At 37.0% G+C, this 12488-nt stretch overlaps 1 non-coding gene across 1 annotated transcript; it reads left to right on the top strand.

The window, feature by feature from the left end:
• The first annotated feature begins 8543 nt into the window (after positions 1-8543).
• On the top strand, positions 8544-8650 carry LOC141723118 (small nucleolar RNA R71). The gene has a single exon (XR_012576109.1). It is a non-coding gene; the product is annotated as a small nucleolar RNA R71 (small nucleolar RNA).
• The last annotated feature ends 3838 nt before the right edge of the window (positions 8651-12488 follow it).

The raw sequence follows: 12488 nt of genomic DNA, 5'->3' as shown, positions 1-12488 counted from the left end.
TTCAATCACAGCTTATGTGAAAATGCTTTCCTTAAAATCTGATGAGTAAAAAAAAAATCACCATTTTCCATAAGTTATTGCCTCAGTCTTTAGAGGTTAATCACTGTCATGACTGACTCTCAATCATAATTAGAACATCTTTTATCTTAAGTCCTAATTGCCCTGAATAATTTCGACCATTACTGGTTCGATCCATACTTTCTCGTGGTTTAACACGTGCCCCACTTGGCAACATTATAATTACGTCATATTTCCTTTATCAACATTTCTATTCTTGAAAATTTTGAATATTACCTTTCTCCTTGTAAAATCTCTAAGGTTATCCTTCAATCGTTCCTCCTGTATTCCCTAGATACAGGGCATATTAAAATACCATTTACTATTACTAGAACCATTGTCTATACTTCTGAAAAATTTCTCCACTGATTCTTAAAGGTTGTTGCTACATTAACCCTTTCCAAATCATACTGTCAAAACTCATACTGTCCCTATTAAGGGTGAAATTCCAACCTTTATGCATTCCCCTAGGATTCATTTTAAGTTACCGATGTTCTATCCTTAATTCCACCTTTAAAAGGTACCTGCATCCTTCCATGGATAAATCAAGTCATATATCCCTGATAAGGGTGTCTTATTCAATCATTCCCACCTCGATAGTCTATACCTAACTTCATAATAGCATCCTTATTCAAATTGAGGTCAATCCATATGGCCTCCAAAAGATAACAATGGTCATCCACTTTTCTTTCTTGATTTGGTAATGATAACATGGATGTTCTGGAAGATATTGGTCATGTTCAACGTGAACTTCTTCTTAATAATTCCTTATTTACTTTTGTTGTTTATCTCAACAGTCATCTCAATGTTGGGATATCTTTCATATCTGGCGTCTCCCTTTCTGGGTATCATGCCACCGGTCTTACACTTTACCTTCTTGAAGGTCACTTCCTTCACCCAATTTTCTTAATTTCTTACTTTCTTGTCTCCTCAGTCTATCCGCGTCTCATTATTTATCCTTCGAATTATCTCAAGGTTTCCTCGAATCTTCCCAACTTACAGGGGATAAAATATATGTATCTCTTATACCTTCAACCATCAATTTAACTCATGGTGAATCACTCTCATCCGGACGATTACCTACTTTTCTATTTCTATTTCTACGAGTCTTTAGGGTTTCCTCATACCCAACTCCCTTATCATTCCTCAAACTCTCTTGCCTTTATATTCCTTTCTCTTATCATTATTTCATGAACCAACACAACATAAGCATTGATTTCAAACATCCCGTCATTCTGGATTCGTGTCTTCAGAACGAATCTTGATAACTTTTACAACTTAGATTCATAATTCATCATACTCGTCTGCCTTTGTTCTGGCTCTTAAGCTTTTACACTATCTCCATAACCTTGGGAAGTACTTTCCTGAAAACAATTGACTGAACTTAAATCAGTTTATTATAATCTCTTGCTCCGTGCCTTCCTTGGCCTTTCACCAGCGGGTGGTCTCTCTCTTAGGAGGGTAAGTGACAAAACAGTCTTTTGTGGTTCATCAATCATTTAGAATCTCAAATGATTCATCTATTTCCTTTAGCCAGGCTCTTGCCTCGACTGGGTCAGCTTGTTCCTTGGAACTCTGAGAGCTTAGCGACTTAAAGGTCATGAAAGAATTTCCCACCGCACTGTCTCCTCAGGGTGGTGGTTGGGGATAATAGTCTAAGTTCTCTTTAGACAGGTCCATGAATTGCCGTATAGGGGTACCATCTCGGGTCTCCTGTCCTTACTCGACTTTTGTTTCCTCAGTCTAAATATTTCTTCCTACTCCCCATAATTGGGGTCATCTTACATAATTTAAATCCTCATTTTCCATTTCATCATGTTATGGGTTCCTTTTGTCTTGGTGGCAACCTCCCTGACTATCACGTTCAGGGTTTGCTCAACTCTTATTCCTCAAACTAGCTTTCATCTAAGATTTCATCTTTAAGCTCTTAAACCTTTGGAACCCAAATTCTATAGGAATACCTCATTATTCCCTTATCATCACTCTCGGTATTAATCTCATACCTATTTGTTGGCTCTCTGCCTTCATTCATCACTTTTACTGGCACAATATGTTCTTTTCCAATACTTCGGGCTGTATTGCTATCTTAAACAGCTTTTCGGTACCGGCTCCGGTTACCTTCACTACTATTTCCATTTTCTCAAAATCTCTTATAAACTCTCCAAAAGACATTATCATCTTGAGTCTCTCCTTTTTACTAAGGGCATCAGCCACCATATTGGCTTTCCCCGAATGATAAAGAATCTCCCAATCATAATTCTTGATTAGCTCTAACCGCCTCCTCTGGCGTATGTTGAGCTCTTTCTACGTAAGAATGTACTAGAGCTCCTATGGTTTGTGAATCTCACACTTCTCTCCATACAAGTAGTGCCTCAAATCTTTAGGGCAAAACTATTGCCACGAGCCCAAGCTCATGGGTGGGGATATCGAATTTTAAATTCCCTTAATTGTCTTGACGCAGACGCGATTATCTTGCTGTGCTATATAAGAAGCACCCTAATTCCTTATGCGAAGCGTCACTTACAAATAACAAAATCTCATTTTCCATCCGGCAACGCCAACATAGGGAACGTCACCAACCTTTGCTTCGGTTCTTAAAAGTTGTTCTCGTATTTCTCTGTCCATTCGAACTTCTCAGTCTTACGAGTAAGCCACGTTAAAGGGGCTACTACCTTTACAAACTTGAACGAACCTCCGGTAGTGACCGGCCAATCCTACCTCTGGGAGTTGCCCTAACCATGGTCATCAATTCATCAGTGGTCCTTTATTCATTCTTGTTAGGATCCTCCACGAGATCCTCCTCAGCAACAATCCCATCTAGGACAACATCCTCAACCGCTACATCCTCAATATCAACATCATCTGGTCCTGCATTAGGACACTCTATCGGATCCACAATCCGATCTCCAATTAGTAATAAAACATCATCGCGCTGATGTTCCTCAACTTCAGGGTTCGGAGTCCCGCTACCATATACAATAACGAACTACGCTTCTATCGCTACATTTATAAGGGTTCCCATAAGGGTTTTAACTGTCAGTACTACGTTAGGTAGTCCGACTATGAACTTGGCAAGAGTTCTTATTATCTTAGTGAACTTATTATCTTAACGTCCCATCATCTCTGAGGTTTATAAAGCTTGGCTCTGATACCATTTCTGTAACACCCCCAAATCCGGGGTCGGGGATCCGGGTTGTCACGAGTTCCATTTCCCTTAACAACACCCAATCTTAATAAATAATCAACTACTCTGTACTGTGACCCCACAATAAAAACACACACCACAAGTTATAGTCTCAGAGATGAATATCCAAAAATAATCACAAGTCGTTTTATTCCACAATTATATGCCAATACACCTTAAACAGGTTTCTGAATAAATTTACATTTCTTTGCCATTATTACAATTCATAAATATACATAATCTGATACATCAAAAGTTGAAAGCCTAGCCTATTGGTAGTTCCTACCTCAGCTATGGCGGCATCAGTGCTTCTAGAAAACTGCGGAACGTCTCCTATCCTCTTGCGAATCGGGAGCTTGGTCCGGTTCATCTTGTCTATCTGATGTTGTGTGATGAAAGAAGAAAGCAAGGGTGAGCAGCAAGCCCACCAAAATAATATGTATAATGATTAACAATATATGAGCCTTCTCATAGTACTCATGAAGGTCTTGGTCAAAAGAAATGAACCAAGATGATATCTTAATGCGATGAAGTCGCAAAATATTCAGTATATATATACAAATATACTTTTCAAAATATTGGAAGTCCTCTTCCATGCATAATACACACAGAGTTCCAGTGTATAACTGTATAAAAATATCGTTGCAAGGTGATCTCATATATCTAACCTTGTCTCAACATTTTTCTGAAAATCTTTGTCATGCATAAGATAATCATTTACTAGATATAAGTTTAAAAGATGAAGTTACAAGATACTCCAATATACTTATATCTTTTCCAAATACTACTTGAACTACCACCATTCAAGTTATAATTAGTTTCCAAAGTTCATCACATAGATGAGACTACAAGACCAGATTTGAATAGATTAAATCTTTAAAATATTATCAAAATAAAATGAAGTTACGAGATACTTCATTTGATGTAAACATCATTTTGAAAACTTGACCCTGCCAACACTCAACAATCGCCCAACCGTAGCCTTTCTATCGAAGTGCTCTGGGTAGTGTTGCAGAAATTATCCAATTGGATGATGAACTCATTACGGGAGTTTGCCGCGCCAGGAAGACCACTTACGATGATTAGTCGTAGTAGTACAACCCCACCATTTTCTACATGTAGAGGAGAACCTGTCGGATTTACTTGTCAACCGAACACTGAACTCTTAAGGAATGGACCGCCTTAGCGGAACTTCCAGGCCATTTGGGCCAATATAATAAGGCTGGGCCGGCGCTACTCGGCCACTTACGCCACTCCTAGTTCAGATGAAATCCATGACTCTGAAACGTAAAGCTTGTCCCCACTTTCCCCAAGTAGAAACTTGTTGATACGGCTCCACCAAGAAGTCGTATCTATTTGGAAAGGAGAACTCACCGATATTTCCCAGGCGATGCCTGTTAATGGATTAACTTGTTCCAAGAATTTTACTTCCCGAGTGTTGGGTAAGTAATCAATTCATTTATCAAAACAGCAACCTTGTTGCGAATATAAAACACACCACAGAGCCGGATCCCTCAGGTTTTGAGCGAGTATTTAAATCCCCTTCGAAAGGAGGATCTTAAAAAAAATGAGTTTTGGGATCCGCTCTAACTTTTAAAAAAATCATTTTGAAGACTCGCAAAACATTTTTAAGAATGTTTGGAGTGAAGCTGATTTAATGAAGTAAATCAGTCCCCAGAATATTTAGAAAATGTCTGAATATTATTATTTAAATAATATTCCCATAAAGAATAATCTTTATAAAATAATTGAAGTAGAAGTATTAAAACTTATACTTGAAATGAATAGCAAATAATCAAAGATATACTTATACGAAAGTAATATCTTTATTTGAATAATCAAAAGTAAGTTTGATTATCGACACCTTATTCTTTAATACAATAAAGAATATTATTAAGTAATAAGCGGAGTCATAATACCTCGAATGAATACTATAAATAATATTCATAAAATAAAGGAGTCATACATCCTCAAATGAATATCCAAGTAATATTCAATAATAATATAAACTGAGTCATAAGCCCTCGAATGAATATTCAAATAATATTCAAATAATAAAATAAACTGAGTCATAAGCCCTCAAATGAATACTCAAATTAATATTCAATTAAGTAAAATAAAGGTATCGAATAAACCTTATTCGATCCATAGTTTTAAAAACTATATCCATATATATATAAATATATATATATATATATATATATATATATAATATACTCGGGAACATCGACTCCCGGTTTAGAAATATGTTCACCTTTTATCCCCTATACTAAGGGTATACGCAACTACTTGCTTATTTCTAGCATAGGTATTATGCAACTATAAGCATTGAAATCAACAGATAGATAACCAGATTACGAAACAGACATGCATATATACCATATCAGCATGCTCCAATATATCGCAAAATTTGCTAATAACAATCATGCACTATCACAAGATAATGCATATACATATATTTACATCACAACAACAGTATATCGGGTAGAAAACTTGCCTGAGCGACTGGGGGTTACGAATGGCTCGGGACGAGTCTGGTAACCTATAAACAACAAGTAAGTTGGAATTAAACCAAAGTCACTTGTAAATCTATACTCTAACCAACTCAGACTCTAACGCTCGTTTTGCGCTTACTGATTCTCTTAAGTCACTCGAGTACCCTCGGCTCCACCATTTTTAATAATTTAACCTTTATGAGTTTTAAGGAGATTCCTTCGCGAGTGTCTTACCAACTGCCTAACACACTTACCATAAATGTTTCATGCATTAATTAACCCTTTTTGGTCTTTAACCTATGTTTCAAAGTAAGGCGAGGGGAAAAGTTTCGTTCGCGAAACGCCGTTACTTGAAACGGTCGTTTCTCCTAAACCGTGCATCGGAATCGAACGAACTACATATCAAAACGAAGCTCATAACATGAGCTATATAAACATGGCAGTGGTCATAATCTATCAGGGGGTTCTCGGGTCCTAATGTTATGCACAAAAACAGTCCAAAGAAAATCGGACGTTACGACGGCTATGTTTACGCGATTACCAATGTTTAAACTACTCCAATTAACCACCAACCAACTCATAACCATCAATACAACAAAACTTCACCTAAACCATAACACATCAGTCCATAATCTCCAAGGTTTTCAACTCAAACAACCACAATCACGACCTATGAACTATAATCAAGCTTCAATTACCAAAAACACTTCCAAATCAAACCAAACTAATAATAATCACAATCCATGCTTCTCATTTCACAACACCAACCATTAAACTTACTAACAAATAAAGTAAAGGCTAGGGTTTGAAGTTTATACCTTCCTTGGGAGGTGTTAAGTTGCTAGGAAGCCTTAGGGAGCCTCCTACAAGCTTGATCTTTCCAAAGAAATCAAGAACACAAAGTTAGGCTTTGAAGTTTCTAAAAGTCCGATTTAAAGAACTGTAAAAATGAGGGTCTTACCATGATTATTTGGACGAGACTTGTGCACAAGAGTTGTAGGCCATCTCAATACCTTTCAAATGAGCTATAGAACACAATATTTGAGTGAGAAATGAAGGAGATACAGCAGTTTTAGTGTTCTGGTTCTGTTTTGGCCGAGAGCATGAAGAACAATGCCTTGGTTTCTTTTTGATTTTGATGAAAAATGATTTGCTTGGCTTGGTTGGTTTGATTTTTGTGTTTGTTTTAGTAAATTACCTAGTTGCCCTTGATTTTGTGTGGTTAAAAAGCCACCACATCTCCTTCCTTCCCATGTCATGCTTGTGTCATCCTCATGATGTCATCCTCCCCTCCTTGTCCTCTTCTCATTGGTTGGGTGACATCATCCTCTCTAATCCCTTTGATTAACTTCCTAATTATTTGCCTAATGACCGCTGATCTGTTATACGGTTCACTTAACTTTCGTTTTCGTTTATCGTTTGAAGGATCATACCCGGGATCTTATTACTTAGGTTCCCTTAACCTTTCTCAATATATTATATTCCTTTTATGATCCTCTCCTATAATCCTTTAATTTAAATCCTTTTTATCCTGTTACCTTTTTCTCAAATCTTTCCGTATCTAGTGTATTTCCGGGAAAAATCAAAGTGTTCGGATTTGGATTCTGACGATCTTTACATACACTTATATCCCATATAAAGTACTAATAAAATCTCAGAATATTCATATCAGAACCCCTACATAGTGTGGCATGAAAAGTTTTCTCATTCAGCAAAAACACTATCCATAAGGGTTTCAAAAATTTCCCAAAAATTGGGGTTATTACAATAACTAGGCATCTGCTCAAGAGCCTCCGCGAAAGGTATGTTGATATGAAGTTTCTTGAACACCTCCAGAAACTTCTCAAATTGCTTGTCCATCTTTTTCTTCTACAACCTCTTAGGAAAAGGCGGTGGAGGATAGATCTGTTTCTCCCCTGTATTACCCTCAGGAGGAGTGTGCTCAATAGTAGTCTTCCTTGGTTCCACTTCTACTTCCTGCTGCTCTACTTCTTCCTCAGCCTCAGCTTCTTCAGTCAACACTTGAGTTTGTTCGGGATTTCTAACCTTTCCAGACCTCAAGGTGATTGCATTTACCTGCTCCTTAGCTTCCCTCTTTCCTGGCACTTCAGTGTCACTAGGTAGTGTACTAGGCTGACGATTTAGTAAAGAATTGGGAATTTGCCCAATTTAATTTTTCAAGGTCTTGATAGAAACAGCTTGACTCTTGTATATAAGCTTCAACTTCTCTAATTCAGATTTTTCATTAGCTTATTGCAGTTGGAGTTGTTTTCTTGGTGTATATTGCGGTTGCTGAAAACCAGGGGTTGTACAGCTTAGCTGGATACTGCTGATAAGGCTGTTGAACCACATTCTGAGCGTTGCTCCAACTGAAATTAGGATGATTACGGTTGTTGGGATGATAAGTGGCTGGCACAGGTTGTTGCGAACGCTGAAAGTTGGTCATGAACTAAGCTGATTCACTAGAAATTATGCACTGATCAGTCTCATAGGTACCAGCACAAATCTCACAGACACTAGCGATTTAATTAACTCTATAATTAGCCAAAGTGTCCACCTTCATCGTCAAAGCCTTAAGTTGGGCAGCTATAGCAGTTGTTGCATCCAACTCCAGAATTCCTACTACCTTTCCCTGAGTCAGTCTCTGGGAAGGATTCTGGTACTCATTAGCAGCCATCAGTTCAATAAGTTCATAAGCTTCATCGTACCTTTTAGCCCACAAGGCTCCTCCTGATGCTGCATCGAGCATGGGTCTAGAAGTAGCACCCAATCCATTGTAGAAACAGTTAATAATCATCCAATCAGGCATGCCATGGTGTGGGCAATTCCTTAGCATCTTCTTATATCGATCCCAAGCCTCACACAGAGATTCTCCAGTTTGCTGAGCAAACTGAGTAAGAGCATTCCTGATTGAAGCAGTCTTCGCCATAGGGAAGAGTTTAGTGAGAAACTTTTGAGCAAGATCTTCCTAAGTGGTGATAGACCCTGCTGGGAGAGAGTATAACCAGCACTTAGCTTTGTCCCTCAGAGAGAACGGGAAGAGTCGCATCTTGATAGCATCTTCAGTCATATCATTGAACTTGAAAGTGTCGCATATCTCGATGAAATCCCTGATGTGCATATTGGGGTCTTCATTAGGAGAACCCCCAAACTGAACTGAGTTCTGTATTATTTGAATCGATCTTGACTTGATCTCAAAAGTGTTATCCCTGATGGCTGGCCTGATGATGCTTGACTGAATGTCATTGATCTTAAGCTGAGAATAGTCCATCAAAGCCTTAGGATTTTCTACTTGATCATCCATTTCTACTAAAAATGGATCTTTGATTTTCTCTTCTTCTTCTACTTTCTTTTCTTCTTCAAAAACTTCCTTTCGAACCACCACAACTTCTTCCTCGGCTTTATCCAGAGTTCTCTTACGAGTACGCGAACGCGTATGCATACACCATCTCTAGAGTACCTGAAATAATACAAGGAAATGAATAAGTAACAAAGTCCGAGTCAATGAACTTTAACGACCACTGATAGAAAGCACATAAACTATAAATTAGCACTGCAGTCCCCGGCAGCGACGCCAAAAACTTGTTAGTCGCTAAACACGCGCTAATAATACACGCAAGTATACGCGTTCGTAAGTAATATAGAATCTTTTCTAGTTCGTTCCCGTAGAGACTGGCTTGGTTAACTAATTAATTTATGCACTTCAGTAACAATGTATGGTTATTATTCAATGCTAAGATGATAACAAATTGAGGTTGTTTATAACTAAGAATTAAACTAACAATTATAACTAAGGGAACAAGATTGATTGAATTAATATATATGACAAACATGGGATTCTAACTTCATTAAATACTTCATTCAATAGACTTATTATTCTTAATCTTAGCATGCAATGGTGATGACACTAATCAGATAACATGAAACTGATAAACGCCAACTTTCATCGCACGAGTACCATACTACCGGACATCCATAAAAGAGATAGAAGCTGAATAGACACCAATTATATTGAGACCCTATATGTCTATAGAATTTGACAACATAACGGTTTAAGCACAAGTTATCTATCTTGAATACATAGGGCAAGTAAGATGGTTAAAATTACCTACGAATCATGCATAACAAATACATGAACCTATGCTAGCATGGAAAGTTCTAAATCCTTAAATTCACTTTCGCTTCATTAAGAATTAACATACTATCTTATAAGTTCGTGACGGTCATAAGACGAATACGCACAACCAATACTAGGTTATCATACAATCAACACATACTTAGGTATCGAAAAAATTTAACTAAAGAAATCCATAAGTAAATCCATTAGAACCCCACGATAACGATTAACCCATAATCGGACTCATCATTAACGTGGGTTCCGATGAAAGCATGGTATAATAAACGTAGTCTTTATACTTAAATAACAAAACCAAGCACGAAACAAGAGTAAGGTTCATAAATAAGAAAACTAGCATCCAAGTACAACTTAAAATAAAGATTCACAAGTAAAAACAAGATCTTCTTCATCTTCGTTGAATCGTGCTAACACAATCTTCTTATAGCTCTCCTTGATATGTCTCTGGCTTGATATATTATTAAAAATGACCTAAAGTTATTTATATAGCAGCCCTGATCAGCAAAGAAGTCCATAAATCAGTCTTCTATTCAAAACAGGATTCTTGAAACCCGACCTGGCGCGGCCGCGCGCTTGATCAGCGCGGGCGCGCTGGCTCTCTGAAGTTCGGGCGCGACCGCGTGCTTGATCAGCGCGGGCGCGCTGGGCTTCTGTCAAAACTTTGACTTCTTCTTTTTTCTTGTAGATTTGAGCCGGTCTTCGTGAGCTTTATTCCTTAGACACCAACCTAACACCATATTAGCATCAAATCAATGCTAATTCACCTGATTCTCAGATTAATGCCTGAAATACAAAAATACTAGAAAACACATTAAAACACCAATAACTTGAGTACAATTACACTAATTCAAAGCTTTACGAAATGTAATAAAGTGTCATAAATTCCACTCAACACATCTGTAACATAAGCTAATTGTTGCTTTTGTTTACTCCAATCTATCCATTCCTGTTTTTTCTTCCTTGTGCTTTCACTTTTTACTTCACTTTTAAGAGTCTTGATGACATGACTAGTCACAGGCTTTTTTTCACTTTTAGTGTTGGTAGTTGAATTAGCACTCTCTTTGCTTTCATCTTCATATTGTAATTTCTTGCTTAATGATGAGTTCCTCTTCACTAAAGTCCACCTAAGAGGGTTTGAACAATGGTGCATCCACTTTTTATAACATATCAGGAACTCCCTTATTCAATCTCTCTTTGCCTTTATCAATTTGATTTTTATTACCAGGTGGATTAGACTCATAGTTCAGTCCCATTGCCACATTGGCACACCATTTGTTCTTCTCATAATAGAGGCCAACTAATTCAGATGCATTCTTAAAAGCCTTAATTTTAAGTTCATTTTTATCAATATTTTCTCTTAGAACAACCTCTATCTCCTTTGCACATTTCAGCTTTATTTTAGATAATCATTTTCTTTCCTAACAGAATCCAGGCTCACAAGCTGCAGTTCTAGCTCTAATTTCTTTTTTTTCCAATTTCTCGTTCAGCTTATAAATCTTTTCATTTTTCAGTGGCAGCCACCATACTTGTGTGAATATGGAATATTTCCATGTTCAACTTTCAATAATTTTTTTTATATTGAGAGGCATTCAAATCAACAGTGGTTAAGATGGGTACCTCAATTTTTGATGCAGATGACTCTCCTTCCTCTTTAGCCATGAGAGCATAGTTTCCATATTCTTTATTTTTATTTTTATCATCCGTGTCATCCCAAATTTTTCCCTATATAATATAAGCCTTTCCCTGTTGCATTTTTAGAAGAGCCTCGTACTTAGCTTCAACCTTTAAGTATGCCCTATCTTTCTTCACCTTCTTTGGATTCCTACATTATGTGGCAAAATTACCAGGTTCATCATAATTATAGCATATAATTTTAGACATGTCCACAGATCCTAATAGGTAGCCACTTTTTCCAGTTGTGTTTGAGGTATTCATCTATGATTTTCATTTCAATTTATTATTGTAGGAGGATTGACCTTTATCATTAAAGTACCTGGGCTTCTTGAACTTTATGTTAAAAAAATTCTTGTCGTGTAGGCCATGGATTGATCCATCTCATTTAACTCATCAAGAGTGTAAAATTCTTCCTCTCCTACTTCTAGGATAATTTGTTTTTGAGGTTCCTTGCATTTTTCTCAACATGCTATACAACTTGAATTTGAGATTCAATTTCATTTTCAATCATACTTTGATCATTTGTTATCAAGGCATTTGACACATCAATTATATGTCCTTGATTTAGCTTCAATGACTTTCTCTACAACATCCCAAGTTCATAGGTTTTTAAAATCCCATACAAAACCTCCAATGTCATCCTACCTAGATCCCTTCCTTCTCTTATTGCAGATTTTTTTATTCTAAGTGCTCAAGAAGAGTGAGTAAAAACTTCAAGTTTATCTCATCAGGCTCATAGAATTTTCCATGTAATTGCAAGTCATTTATCAGCTTATTGAATCTATCAAATACTTCAGTAATGCATTCCTTTGGTTTAGCCATAAAACCCTCATAGAGACCAAGATTTTTCTTTAGTTTGATCTCACCTCTTCAGTACCTTCACACGGAATCTCTATCTTTTCCCATATTTGCTTGGCTGTCTTATAATTTATAATGTTGTTGT

Source organism: Apium graveolens, chromosome 4 (assembly GCF_009905375.1).
Source record: "Apium graveolens cultivar Ventura chromosome 4, ASM990537v1, whole genome shotgun sequence".
Lineage (NCBI taxonomy): Eukaryota > Viridiplantae > Streptophyta > Magnoliopsida > Apiales > Apiaceae > Apium > Apium graveolens.
Note: the sequence above shows the minus strand (reverse complement) of the source record. Positions and strands in the feature narration are given on the sequence as shown.